Below are 15,786 nucleotides of genomic sequence, written 5' to 3'. Positions count from 1 at the left end.
TTAAAGGCATGAATTAACAGGCAATTCATTTAAAAAATTTTTTTAAAGTAATTTATATCATTTTAAAAAATTATATATTTTATTTATTTTATAATAACTTTATATTGACAGAATCCATGCCAGGATAATTTTTTTACAACATTATCCCTTGTACTCGCTTCTGTTTCGATTTTTCCCCTCCCTCCCTCCACCTCCTCCCCTAGATGGCAAGCAGTCCTATATATGTTAGATATGTTGCAGTATAAATTGATATCATTTTTAAAAATTTTAATAATAGCTTTTAATTTTCAAAGCACATGCAAAAATAATTTTCAACATTCAATAAATGCAAATACAAATAAATACAAAATCCCCAAATCCCTGAATATTTCTCCCTCCCTTCCCCCCCACCTTCCTTCCCTAGATAGCAAGCAATCCAATATATTTTAAAATATGTGCAAAGTCTTCTATACATATTTCCGCATTTATCACGTTGCACAAGAAAAATCAGATCAAAAATCAGAAAAAAAAATGAAAAGAGCAAACAAAAAAGGTGCAAATACTATGTTGTGATCCACATTCAGTCCCCACAGTCTTCTTTCTGAATGGATCTCTGTCCATCACAAGTCCAGTGGAATTCGACTGAATCATCTCATTCTTGAAAAGAGCCCATCCATCAGTTGATCATCACATAATTTTGTTACTATTGTGTACAATAGTTCTCTTGGTTCTACTCACTTTACTTAACATTAGTTCATGTAAGTCTCTTCAGGCCTTTCTGAAACCCTGTTGATCATTTCTTATAGAACAATATTTCATAACATTCATCCTTAGCCATTCTCTAACAGTTGGGCATCCACTCAGTTTCTAGTTCCTTCCCTTTACAAAAAGAGCTGCTACAAACTTTTGCACAGAATGATCTTTTTTCCTTTTTTATGCTCTCTTGAGATGCAAGCCCAGTAGAGACACTGCTGAGTCAAAGGGTATGCACAGTTTGATACCTCCATATTGCTCTCCAGAATGATTGGATCAATTAACAACTCCAGCAGTGTATTAATGTCCCAGTTTTTCCACATCCCCTCCAACATATTTTTCCTGTCATCTTAGCCATCTGAGAGGTGTGTAGTACTACCTCATAGTTGTCTTAATTTGCATTTCTTTAATCTATAGTGATTTAGAACATTTTTTCATGTTACTAGAAATGGTTTTAATTTCATCTGAAAATTGCTCATATCTTTTGACCACTTATCAATTAGAGAATTATTTGTATTCTTAAAAATTTGAGTCAATTCTCTATATATTTTGGAAATGAGACCTTTGTTATGACCCTTGGATATAAAAGTTTTATCTGGTTTTCTGCTTCCCTTCTAACTTTGTCTGCATTGGCTTTGTTTGTACAAAAACTTTTACATTTAATATAATCAAAATTAACTATTTTGCACTTTAATGTTCTCTAATCCTTCTTTGACCATAAATTCCATCCTTCTGCACAGATCTGAGAAGTACTTTGTGCTTTGTTCTCCTAATTTACTTATAGTATCACCTTTTATTTCTAAATCATTAATGCATTTTGACCTTATCTTGGTATAGAGTGTTCTATATTGGTTCATGCCTAGTTTCTACCATATTGTTTTCCAATTTTCCCAGCAATTTTTGTCACATAATGAGTTTTTATCCCAGAAGCTGGAGTCTTGCGAACCTAACATATTCCACTGATCAACTTTTTTTTTTTCTTTTTTGCTGAGGCAATTGGGGTTAAGTGATTTGCCTAGGGTTACATAGCTGGGACATGTTAAGTGTCTGAGGTCAGATTTGAACTTGGGTCCTCCTGACTTCAGGGCTGCTGCTCTATCCACTAATCCACCTAGCTGCCACCTCAACTACTCTATTTCTTATCAGTACCAAATGATTTTGATGACTGCTGTTTATAATATAGTTTTAGGCCACCTTCATTTACTTTTTATTTTCATTAATTCCCTTGAAATTCTTGACCTTTTGTTCTTTCAGGTAAATTGTGTTATTTTTTCTACCTCTTAACAGGCAATCATTTATTTATTTATTTTTTAATAATTAGAACTTTTTATTGATAGAACCCATGCCTGAGTAATTTTTTACATTATCTCTTGCACTCACTTCTATTCCGATTTTTCCCCTCTCTCCCTCCACCCCCTCCCCTAGATGGCAAGCAGTCCCATATATGTTAAATATGTCACAGTATATCCTAGATACAATCTATGTGTGCAGAACCGAACAGTTTTCTTGTTGCACAGGAAGAATTAGATTCAGAAGGTAAAAATAACCCGGGAAGAAAAACAAAACTGCAAACAGTTTACATTCAGTTCCCAGTGTTCTTGCTTTTGAGTGTAGCTGCTTCTGTCCATCATTGATCAGTTGAAACTGAGTTAGATCTCTTTGTCGAAGAAATCCACCAGAATACATACTCATACAGTATCGTTGTTGAAGTATATAATCATCTCTTAGTTCTGCTCATTTCACTTAGCATCAGTTCATGTTACAGACAATTCTTTAAAAAAAATAAAACGAGGGAGTCATGGATACAGCTAGATAGCAAGTGGATAAAATATTAACCCCGAAGTCAGGAGAATCTGAGTTCAAATGTGTCCTCAACCACTTAACACTTGCTAGCTGTGTAACCCTGGAGAAGTCATTTAACCCCAATTGCCTTCCTTTCCCAACCCCCTTCCATGGATTATGTAATTTCTTAAATTCCTTCTAACTCAAAATTTTAAGGAGTCTGTAAGACTATCAATAGTAATGATGGGGTAAACAATAGACTTTTTGAACACAATATTGAATATCAAAATCAAAGAGCAGTATCTGAGAGCTGTAAACTTGGGATAAATTAACAATCATACAATAGGTAGTCAAGTAAGGAATTCATTACCACCTCCCTCCTGATCAAACATTGCATAAACTGAACAAGTTCTAAAAGGATTTTAGATAAGCATCTGGATGACAGATCCATAATGAATTGCTAAGGGAAAATAGTGTTATTCAAAGGGACAAATTTAAGCAAGAAGAAGACCCATCACGAATACAGTACTAGAAGATGCATTTTAGGTCTGGTTTATCAACCAAAAATTCTTAACCAGTCAATAATATTTATTGAAAGGGTAGTAGGCTGTAGTGCATCAGAAGCCTGCTTTGGAGCCAGTTAATATAAGATTCAAGTCTTATGTCTGTCACAGGCTGGCTGAATGATCCTAGGCAAATCCCTTAACCTCACAATATTCCAAGCATCTCTGAAAACTAAATTGCTGAGAAGATGCAGATATGCTTTCATTAAAAGAAATTCCTTCCTGAGAAGCTTTGTATTACTCTGTATTAATCACTTTGCTATGAGTTGAACGGGTTTTAGAGAAAGTATAAGGCAATCTCTGTTCTAAAGGAGCTTACAATTTAGTCGAAGATACAAAAAAGATGTGAAACAGTGAAAAATACTTGAATCAGTATGTATGATGTCAGAGATTGAAGGAGATCCAGAGATTGCTTAATCCCTTTTTATGGGATTTTATAGGTGAGGAAAGCCTAGAAAAAGTCAATTGTTTTCTATTGTTATAACTAGTGCAAGCAAAACTTGAAATCTGATTCCCTTGTCTAATACTTCAGTAAAAACAGATTTGTGAGCTTTGTAAGATACAAGGGAAAGACAGAACTATGTAGGAAATACAATGGCTTGTATGCTATTGTTGTTCAGTCAATGGACCATATTGTCCATGGGGTTTTCTTGACAAAGATACTGGTGTATCTTCATCAATGGATTAAGCAGGCAGAGGTTAAGTGACTTGCCTAGCTAGTAAATCAGGGGTCCTCAAAACTATGGCCCGAGGGCCAGATGTGGCCTGCTGAGGACATTTATGTGGCCCGCCAGGTTATGGCAAAATCAGGCTGGAAGTGCCATTCTACCTAAACTTGCATTAGCAATGCACACTTCAGGCACTGGGCTGAGGTGGCGGACACAGAGTGTGAGGGGATACCAAGGTGAGATGAGTTCCCAGGCCAGAGTGTGTGGTGTGAGGAAGGGAGAGAGATGCAGAAGACGGAGAACTGATAGCCTGCGGCCTTGTACAGTAACAGCAGTCACCACAACAGACAGGTGTCGGGGATGTACAGTGCATGCTGCGCATGTCACGGCCGCTGTAGGGGTATTCACTACAGCAGTGAAGGTTGGAAGTGGGAGCCGGAAGAGCGGGAGAGAGGGTGCTGGAAATGGAGGCATCACAGCACAGAGGCAGCTTGGAGGAAGTTGGGCATTGTAGTCTGTATGTCTCTGTGTGGGTAAAGTTATTGCTGGTATATTGTTTTTGTAGCGCTGTATATATATATATATATTGGTATTTTACTAATAGCAATTTGGAATCCCTAGGAAATAATGATGTCAAGAAAAAGAAAAATTGACTTGGAGTGTAGGATATTCAAAGAACAATGGACTTATGATTACTTTTTCATGCAGTACAAAGAAAGAGCTGTATGTCTGATATGCCAGAATATAGTGTCTGTGTTCAAAGAATATAATTTGTGTTGACACTATGAAACTCAACATAAAGATAAATATGATTGGTTGGAGAAGTGAAAAAAGATAAAATATTAAAACTGAAAAATACATTGACAATTCAGCAAAATACTTTTGTGAACCAGAAGCAGCTAAATATTTCATCACTGCGAGCAAGTTTTCAAGTTGCCAAGCTAATAGCACATACTGGCAGACCATTCGTGGAGGGAGAATTTGTTAAAGAATGCCTTCTTTCTGTTGCCAAAGAGATGTGTCCAGAGAAGGCCAATTTATTTAATACAGTGAGTCTTTCAGGACCTACAATTACACGGAGGATTGAAGAAATGGGAGACAATCTGCATCAGCATTTGCAGAACTCCATAAAGAAATTTCATATTTTTCCTTGGCACTCGACAAAAGCAATGATGTTCGTGATTCTGCACAACTTCTAATTTTTATTCGTGGGACGAATGATTATTTTGAAGTCATAGAAGAGCTTGCTGCACTGCAAAGCATCAAAGAAATAACTACAGGAGAGGATATTTATGAAAAGGTTTGCCAAATTATGAATGGTTTGGAGCTGGACTGGGCTAAATTAGCTAGTGTGACAACTGATGGTGCTCCTAACATGGTGGGGTCTAAGAAAGGAGTAATTGCTCACATTAACCAAGAGATGGACAAACATAACCATTCTCATTCAATAGCCATACACTGCCTCATCCACCAACAAGTGTAGTAAATCATTCAAGTGGGACTCTGTTATGAAAATTGTGGAATCTTGTGTTAACTTCATTAGAGCTAATGCACTAAATCACAGACAATTTCAGGAATTTTTGTCTGAGCTAAATGTTGAGTATGAAGATGTTCTATATCACACAGAAGTCCATTGGCTGAGTCAAGGGAGAGTTTTGAAATGTTTCTATGACTTACTTCCACAGATTAAAACTTTTCTGCTTTCAAAAAACAAAGAAGTATCAGAGCTCAATAATGCAGAATGGAAATGGCACCTTGCCTTTCTGACAGATATAACAGAGCTACTCAACAGTTTCAATATGCAACTTCAAGGAAAGGAGAAGCTCATCTATGATATGCAATCACATGTCAAAGCATTTGAAGTAAAATTAGGCCTCTTCATCAAACAAGTGAAGGAGAAAAGCTTCTGCCCTCTCCCCACAACTCAAAATCTGTTAGCGGAAAAACTGCTGATTGCATTCCCAAACAAAACATGTGTGGATTCATTGGAAAAATTGCAAAAGGAGTTTCAATTTAGATTTTAAAGAGCTTCATCTCCATGAACAGGACATACAGCTTTTCCCCATAACCCATTTTCTATTGACATTGAAAATGTGGATACAATTTACCAAATGGAACTGACTGAACTGCAGAATTGTGACTCTGAAAGACGCATTCAAGTCAAGCATCCTTCATAATTTCTATGCCTCTCTCCCCTCTGAGACATATCCTCATTTCAGGAACCATGCACTCAAAATGGCAACCATCTTTGGCAGCACTTATGTCTCTGAACAGACTTTTTCTAGAATGAAACTTTTGAAATCTCCAACCAGATTAAGACTAACAGATGCACACTTGCATCACTTGTTACAACTAGTAGTGACAAATATGGAACCAGACATTGACCATCTCATTAGCCAAAAGTTTGTGGTTTTAACTTTACTTCATTTTAAATATTGTATTTGTTCCCATTTTGTTTCTTCACTTCAAAATAAGATATATGCAGCGTACATAGGAATTTGTTCATAGTTTTTGTTTTTACTATAATCCGGCCCTCCAACAGTATGAGGGACAGTGAACTGGCCCCCTATTTAAAAAGTTTGAGGACCCCTGTAGTAAATGTTTGAGTCTTCCTGACTCTGGACCTAGTATTCTTATCTACTGTGCCATCTAGCTCTCTCAGTGTATGTCACTACTACTAGCTAAATTGCAAGCACTCTCCAATGCCCTTGAAGCTGTAATTCTTGAATTTCTACATGGCAACACCCAAGTTTTCAAAGTGCATACAAATATGAGTCAAGACTTCCTTTAAAAAGCAGACTGAAAATTTGTCTATCACAAGGACAAATATATTAAAGAATCTAAGTTTAAGAGCAGTGACTGCTTTTTTGTATTTCTTTGTACTTAGCCTAATAGTACCTGGCACCTAATAAAATGCTTATTGATTGAGAAAATTGCTTTTTAAAAATTCTATTTAAGAGGCACTTTCTAGCATTAAAGGAAGAAACAAACAGGAAGAACAGCAAAAGTAACATAGGGTTTATGGCAAGTATTACATCAACATTTAGACGCAAAATGTATTTCTTTTTCTAGGTCTTCTGATATGATTATTCTGTCCAACAATGGAGATCATGACCTTTCTGTGCTCTTTCATCTTATATAACTATTTTATCTGTGCTCCTCTATCCGAGAATTCATTCAATGTGCTGGGGATCTTCCCCTAAAATTTAATATTACATAGATAGCAATAGTACATAGACTATCCCTAATAATTCCTCATGTTAAAATTGGCTGACATTCCTTTTCTAGCCATATATTTCTAGGATGACAACCCTTACTCAACTTCTCTTGAACAACTTTTCATTGGTAAAGTATTCAAATGTTAAAGATACAGTGTTACTCATACACAGAAGCATTTTTCTATTAATTTTTGGAAGGCCCTAAACTTTAATTATTTGGAAACTTATTCCATGATTTTAAGCCATGTAGCATGTTTTTAAAATGGGGCTTTGTTTCAAAGAGGTGGTTGAGATGAGGACAATTCTCCCAGAGGCAGTCTAACTCTTTCAGTTTAATTCTTGTTCCATTGCCCACTATTTAAGTGCCATGAAGTGAAGGAATGACTGTTATCATAGTCTGAACAATAGATATTCATCCCTGTGGCTTTTTTTCCCTTATGTCCTGAGACCTGAACCCTCTTTAATGATAATTAAAGGATTCTAGATCTTGACATATGCAAATAGTAGTCTCTGGAGAACCTCATTAGGGAATTTTTTTTTTTTGTAGTCCTTTCATTTTCATCCTAGAATGCCCTTGAGATGATTATTTAGTTAAATATCTTATTATCCCTTTAAACCGATTTTGGAAAAAGTTCTAAATTGGCTGGCAGAAATACATCAAATATACACAGGAGAGATGTGTACTAGAGTCAAGACAATTTAAGGGCCATTGAGAGAGTGATTTCTCAGATGTTTTAAAGAGGGGAGGATATCAAAGGATTGGGGGAAAACTATTGCATGTATCTTAAAAATCCATATTGGTTAATGAGTTCCTTTTGTATTCACAATGGTCTCTTTGGGCAATTCCCTTTTTCTTCCCCATTGGAATTGTTTCCTTTTGTGTCTTCAGAATTTCATTCTTGAGAGTTTCCCATTCCTCCTTGACTATTGTCTCCTGTAGAAATTTAGTCCAGGATCCACCATAACCTTCCTCCTGAACTATCTGAACTTGGTGTGCATGTCAAATCATGTCAACTTCTTTTTTCTCTCTAAGCAAAGTCAAGGAAGGAGTGGTTTCTGTTGTAGGAACCATAGAATTCCCATAATCATTACTGATGCAACCAATTCCTCCCTAGTAGTGAGAATCAGATCCACTAATAAAATTTTCCATTTCTGATTCCCCTGTCTTTTGAAGTATGAATTAGCATGGAGGCAATAAAGATATTATTGGCTGGTCTCCTTTTGACAAAGAGACAGAAAGAAACTGATTCCTATCACTACTTCATCATGCCAGATTTATGATGTTTCCAGAATTCTTTATATGTTTCCTTTTTTGTTGCTGTTTAGGTTTTCTGTAATATATTCCAAGAGCAATTGCTTCTATTTTCCCTTCCATTGATCTTCACCTAAGTGTTAATGTTTCTATTCTGAGTTCCTGGATTTCTTCACCCCTTTTATCTCTCCTATGGATGTTGAATAAAATATAATCATTGAGGACCATCTTCTAATCATGAGTTTCATTCCATCAAAACTGTGATATCTGAGGTCAAATTGGCCTCCTTATATTGAGAAGTCCTATTTCTTCTTGTCTATAGCCTGATGTTTTTAGGGGGAAGAAGAGGGCACATTTTGTATAGGCAGCTGAGGGCATGATTATTACTGGCTTCTTTCTTGCGTTTTGTTTCCTGTGCCTTTTGGTGTCTCTACTGTTATTCTTGCTTCATTATAACTACTTTCTGTGGTATCTGGTTTGGGGACTACACACAGGCAATTTTCTTTCTCCCCTATCTTTATTATTTTGAAACCCTTTTGGATAGATTTTCAAGACAAAAACATTTTTTACTAGTTTTTGTTAAAGTACACTCCATTCCTGATCAGTTTGTCATATTTTAAGCTGTGATTAGTAAACTCCAATCCCTTTTTTAAAAAATTAACATTTTAAAATCTAGGCAGAATTGCCAGTAATGTATTAAAGGAAATAGTTATAGCTTGCAAGAGACACATTGATAACTTACCCTCTTTAGGGTTTAATTTACTGAAAATCACTTCTTTTCCTTAAAAAAAATAGCAAATCAAATTCTCTAACATCACTTTCTTATCTAGATACTTCTTAAACTGAATTTTCTCTTCCATATCCCTATCTTCAAGGTAGCAGTGTGAAAAGTACAACTTGTACCCTTAAAGATTTCTGCAGGTTCTTTGCTGCAATACCATTTGTGTCTCTGTGCAGCACCAGAAGTGGTTGATAGTCCATGAAATCTTCTGAGAAGTCTTAGGAGATTCTCTATTATAGCTTGAACATAAGAAGACAACAGATCTTGTTCAGTAACTTAACAATGAGATACCAATTACCTACTCTTTTATTACTGACCCTTGATGAATGATCTCTCACCTGATAGCTTTTTAGTTTTACTGTATCATTTATTTAACCACATTTATTTTTTGACTTTGATATTTTATATTTCCTCATTTACATGTCAAAATAAGTTAACATTTTTTAAGTTTGACTTCCAAATTCTATTTCTTCCTCTCCTCCTTTCTTGAGACAATAAACAATTTGATAAAAATTTTAATATGTGAAATTATGTAAAATATTTCCACATTAGTCATTTTGAACAGGAAGACTTGAAAGAGAAAAATGTCTATTTGCACGTTATCACTTCTATGGAGACAGAGTATGCTTCATCATGAGTCCTTTGAGATTGTCTTATTCAACCATAATTTTATATTAAAGATAATAGGGAATCATTGGATCTTCTTGAGCAGGAGAATGATAATCAGACCTGTGCTTTAGGAATATTAATTTGGCAGTTGTGTATAAAAAGGATTGAAGACTAGATTCAAAGAACCAATTAGTAGGCTGTTGAAATACTGTTAACATGTAATAAGAGCCCATACTGGTTGTGTGAAAGAAAGGGGATTAGATAATATTATTGTGGAGATAGAACTGATAAGGCTTGTCAGAAGCCTTAGATACAGCAAAATGAACACTTAAGAAATGATTCCTAAAAGTTTCATATCTGGTGGTGCTTTGTGCAAAAATGGGGAAAACAACTAGAGAACACAAGCATCATTTTTTTATTCAGTGCATTCCTTTTTATTCAATTCCTTCCTTTTTAGGATGAGCCTCATTTGTTTTTTTATTTCCAGGTTTCAGTTGTTCTTTTCCTTTCATTCTTCCTTTGTGTAGCTTCTTAATTTATTACAAGTATCCTTCAAGATTCAGATTTCCTCTCTACCATGTTAGACACTTTTTTCCCCCATTGAAGTTCTACATTATGCTTTGTAATTTAGTCATTTTTATATTACCCAGCTCTTTGTGACCCCATTTGAGCTTTTCTTGGGAAAGATACTGGAATGACTTTCTATTTCCTTTTCTAGCAAATTTTTACAGAGGAGGAAACTGAGGCAAACAGCATTAAGTGACTTGCCCAGGATCACATAGATAAGTGTCTGAGGTCAGAATTGAATTCAAGAAAATGAGTTTTCCTCCTCCCCTTCCCCCCCACTTAATGATATTTCATTTTTCCAATTACATGTAAAAGATCGTTTTTAACATTCATCTTTTTATTTTTATTGAAGCTTTATTATTATTATTTTTTTTTGCTGAGGCAATTGGGGTTAAGTAACTTGCCCAGGGTTACACAGCTAGTAAGTGTTAAGCATCTGAGATTTGAACTCAGGTCCTCTTGACTTCAGGACTGGTGCTCTATCCATTGCACCACCTAGCTGCCCTGAAGCTTTTTATTTTCAAAACATAGGCAAGGATAATTTTTCACCATTGACTCTTGCAAAACCTTGTGTTCCAATTTAACCTCTTTCTTCTCATCCCCTCCCCTAGATGGCAAGTAATCCAATATATGTTAAACATGGTAAAAAATATATGTAAATCCAATATAGGCATACATATTTGTACAATTATCTTGCTGCACAAGAAAAATCAGATCAAAAAGGAAAAAAATGAAAAAAAGTTTTGGTAAGATTTTGAGTTCCAAGTTTTTTCTTCCTCCTCCTCTTCCCAAGGTAGCAAGTACATATACAATCATTTTGAGCATTTTTCCATATTAGTCATGTGGTGAAATAAAAATCAGTACAAAAGGGAAAAATTATAAGAAAGAAAAAAGGAAAAAAAGTGAAAATAATATGCTTCAATCTGTATTGTCTTCATAGTTATTTTTTCTCTGCATAGGGATGGCATTTTCTATCACAAGTCTATTGCAAAAGCAAAATTCATCACAGTTGGTCATCATATAATCTTGTTACTGTATACAATGTTCTTCTGTTCTGCTCACTTCATTCAGCATCAGTTCATGTAAGTCTTTCCAGTTTTTCTGAAATCTGTTTGCTTAAAATGAGTTTTTCTTACTCCAGGCCTGACACTCCTATGTACTTCTCCACCTAGCTGCCTTTAAGTTTAAGTTCCATGCTAAGATTTTTGTGTTTTTTTTTTTAAATAAGTTAACTTTATTCTTCCTGATAAGTTTCTATTCAAGAATAGACAGCAGTTATTTGACTGTGATGGGAAAAATTTCTAAACTATCAATTCAAGTCATTGCAAAAATATCTTATTCCATATTGGATGAAATTTTCAGCCTTGCTTTTTGACCTTGAGATGAGCACAGTGCGTAGTACATAATAGATGCTTTAAAATGCTTATTGATGGCCCTGCATAACCTATCTTTCCAATTTCATTTTATAAGATTCCCCTTCCCACATGCTATAATCGATCCAAATTGGTTTTCTCTCTGTTCCTCACATCTCTTGTCTTTATGCTTTTGATTGGCCATCTCCAATGCCTGGAATGTATTCTTTCATAAACTCTCTTTTCTTTTAAGATGCAGCTCAGTCACCATCTTCTGTATGAAGTCTTTCCTGATTTTCCTCTAAATACTAATATCCTTCCTCTCAAACTATCCCATATTTTATTATATATATATTACTTTACTTTATATATTTGTTTTTATTATTTTATTAATTGTATGCTTTATATTTTTCTTGTTGTCTCTTCTCCCCTCCCCCCAATTAGAATATCAGCTCACTGCAAGTAGACATTATTTCATTATTATTTATATTTGTCTCCATCACCAACATCTGTGCATCACATCTGGCAAAATGTTTAATGTATGCTATTTGATTGATTGATTGTTTTAATCTCAATTACTTAAGCACCAAGCTAAGACCTTTGTAGCCTTTCATCACCTCTTAATTTATTTAAACCACATTCTATTTCCTTTTCCTTGTTTCAAAAATAGTTCTTCAGTCATATTGTATTTCCTTTTCTAGCAGTACTAATCTTTTATTTGTTTTTATTTGTTTTATTCACCACTTTGTTACCTTTTTTAATTACTTTGGCAACTACCTTCTCATCTTCCTACCTGAATTCTTTTCAGTTCCTTCTTAATGTTGTTCTCACAAAAAGCCAAGTGTAGAAATTTCAATGATTCACAATACATCCATGCTATCCCCTACTTTTATCACAAAATTAAAAAAAAAAAAAAAAAAAAAGGCAAGCCTCACAGGAGCCCATTAATAAATCCAGAGTAATAGAATTGTAAAGCTTTCAAATTATCTATCAACCTGCCATAAATTTCAGTTGCTTTATGTCAATGTGAGGAGCAGTATAGGTACAAGGTCTTTCTTGGGAGAAGAGACATTTTTCATTTCTATTTTGAGAAAGGATTCTTACTATATTCTTTCTGAACCAATTTCAAGAAGAAGAGAGAGGAAAAAGACTTTGGAAGCTGGGAATATTATTTCACTTATTTCACTTTTGAATTTGATGTATTTCTACATCAAAATTTTCATCTATATGTATGTGTACACCTGTTTTTTATGTATTTCAGATAAAAGTGAAGTTCAGTTAATGCCTGCTCCCTCCACTTCTACTTCCATGTTTACATAACTTTTCTTATGTACTCTAATTATGAAAAATAGCAACTTCTGCCCACTTCTTCCTCCTCTAGAGACTAGTATATTCTTCCTTTTACCTTTTCTAATCCCTCTTCAAACCCTATGAACAGAATTCATTCCCTTAAGTTTTCATAGCTCCCTAAATACCCTTTAAAAATAGTAAGGTGCCCACTCTCTTGTCTCTCTTATTAGAATGTAAACATGTCACATAGCTCCTGCTAATTGCTTAAATAAATTTTTCTTCTCTAGATTCTTGTTTGCATTCCAAAGTTTCTCCTCAGCTCTGCTCTATTATGAATATTTGAAAATCTATTCTATTAAAGGTCCTTTTCTTCCCTGTAGAATTATACTCAGCTTTGCAGGGCAAATTATTCTTGTTTTAAGTTTATATTTTGCCTTTTGGAATATTGTATTCCAAGATCTCCTCTCATTTAGAAGCTTCCTGGTCTTTTGTGATTTTGACTATAGTTCTTTGAAATTCAAACTGTTTCTCTACTTGCAGTAGTTTTTCTTTGATGAGGCAATGTTTGATCTTGGCTATGACTTTCCTAGGAATTTTTCTTTTTGGATTTCCTTTCAGGACTTGATCAGTGGACTGTTTTTATTTTTTCTTTACCTTCCAGTTTGAATAGATTTGGGCATTTTTCACCTCTTTTCTTGAAACACAGTATCTAAGGTTTTTTTATCATGGTTTTTTTGGGGAGTCTAATGAAATTCTTTCTCCTTGACTTTTTTTAAAGTCAATTGTTTTTGACATCAAATAGCTTATAGTTTCTTCTTTCTCAATCTCTTGTTCTAATTTTTCTTGCTGTCTTCTAGAGTCATTAATTTTTATATATTATATATATATTAATTTTTGTTTTGTCTATTCTAATCTGGAGGAAAGTGTAATTTTTGAGTAAGGATTACCACTTTTTCTTCCAATTCTTTCCTCCAGTTTTTATTTTTTTATTTCTTGCTTCACTTATGGGTTTTTTTTTTTTTGGTTGTTGTTTGAGTCTCTGCAGTTTTAAGAAGATTAAACACTTATTTTGAGGCATCTGTAAATTTAAAACAATTTTTACATATTTAGCAATGCAGATATATAAACATCAGAAGAAATTTTGCTTTATTTGCAAATATTCTAATTCCAAATGGCTTTCCTGAATGGTTGTACTGATTCACAGTTCCAGTAATAATGTATTAGTTCCACTCTTGCACATTATTCCTTTAACCCCTTCAACATTGACTATTGCTAATATTCAGACTATGAGGTAAAATATCTGGGTTGTTTTGATTTGTATTTCTCTTATTATTAGTGTTTTGGAGCATTCCTTTGTTTGGTTATTAGTAGCTTGCAATTCTTCTTTTGAAAACTTTTCACATTTTTGAGGTCTTATTTATTTTAGTCAATTGACAGAATCTTGGTGCCTAAGCACCAATTTAAAACTTATGCCTCTTATTTTATTACCTGTTAACAACTTATTCAAACTACATTCAATTTCCTTTTTCAGTAAGAATTAGACTAATTCTTACTTGTTTTAATAGCTTATTTTACTTGCTACTTAATTTTACTTACCTTTTTTACTTTCCCAACTTCCTTCTTCATGTTGCGCTAGTTTAGTTTGAAGTGCCAATCCATGTAAAGACATTCATGATAATATTACAGAAACTTGCAGTTGAGAAGAAGTTTAGGGCTGGACATATACATTTATTGTTATTAACAACTATTGTTACAATTATGAATAATAATAGCTAGCAATTATGTAGCATTGTAAGATTTACAAAGTCCTTTATGTATCTTACTTCTTTTGATCTCCCTAAGAGCCCTCCAAGTTGGATATTACTTTTACAGAAAACTGAGGCTGAAAGAGGTTAAGTGACTTGTCATACAGCTAGTGTCTAAGGCTGGATTTGGATTCAGGTTTTTCTAACTCCAAGTATAACACTGTGCAGTATTATAGACAGTAGTTTATAGACAGTAGTCTCTCCACTTTAAAGGTAGTCTGTATATTCCAATAGATTTGAATTGGAAGGAGCCATTCATATCCAAAGAGAGAATTATGGAAACTGAATGTGGATCAAAACATAGTACTTTCACCTTTTTTGATTGTTGTTTGCTTGTTTTCTTTCTTATGTTTTTTTTTTTCCTTTTGATCTGGTTTTCCTTGTGCAGTATGGCAAATGTGGAAATATGTTTAGAACTGCACATGTTTAACCTCTATCAGTTTGCTTACTGTCTGGGGAAGGGAAGAGGAGGGAAGAGAGGGAGAAAAATTTTGAACACAAGGTTTTGCAAAGGTGAATGTTGATATTTAACATGTATTGGTCAACCTGCCATCTGGGGAAGGGGGTGGGGAGAAGGAGGGGAAAAATTGGAACAAAAGCTTTTGCAACTGTCAGTGCTGAAAAATTACCCATGCATATATCTTATAAATAAAAAGCTATAATAAAAAAAAGAAAAGGTGAATGTTGAAAACTATCTTTGCATCTATTTGGAAAAATAAAATACTGTTTTTTTTTTTTAAAGTGACCTACATAGACATGACTAACTGAATCCATGAAAGCTAATGAGAGCACCAAAGAAGAAAGCATAAAAAATGATGAGGACCTCACATGGAAAATGAATGATGAGCTAGCAAAGAAGTTCAGACAGGCAGAAGGATGAAGCAACATAGAAATCAGTGGATGACAAGAGTACTTAGTAAAAGGGGCTAGTTAATGTTGTCAAAACTCTTCTTCTAGTAGTCAGCAACCAGCACCAGAGAAACTGAAGGCAAGATGAGGCTGCCTGACTCTCAAAGTCAGGGCAAAAAGCCAGACCCAAAATGGCAAATGTGAAACAGCGTTACCCAACTTGATTCCTATTCCAGAGAGTTTGTACCACAGAAATCAGAACATGTCCAGGTAATCTAACCTAAAGCCTAAAAGCACTGAATAAAAGGACCTACTCCT

This window comes from Antechinus flavipes, chromosome 2, assembly GCF_016432865.1.
Source record: "Antechinus flavipes isolate AdamAnt ecotype Samford, QLD, Australia chromosome 2, AdamAnt_v2, whole genome shotgun sequence".
NCBI lineage: Eukaryota > Metazoa > Chordata > Mammalia > Dasyuromorphia > Dasyuridae > Antechinus > Antechinus flavipes.
Note: the sequence above shows the minus strand (reverse complement) of the source record.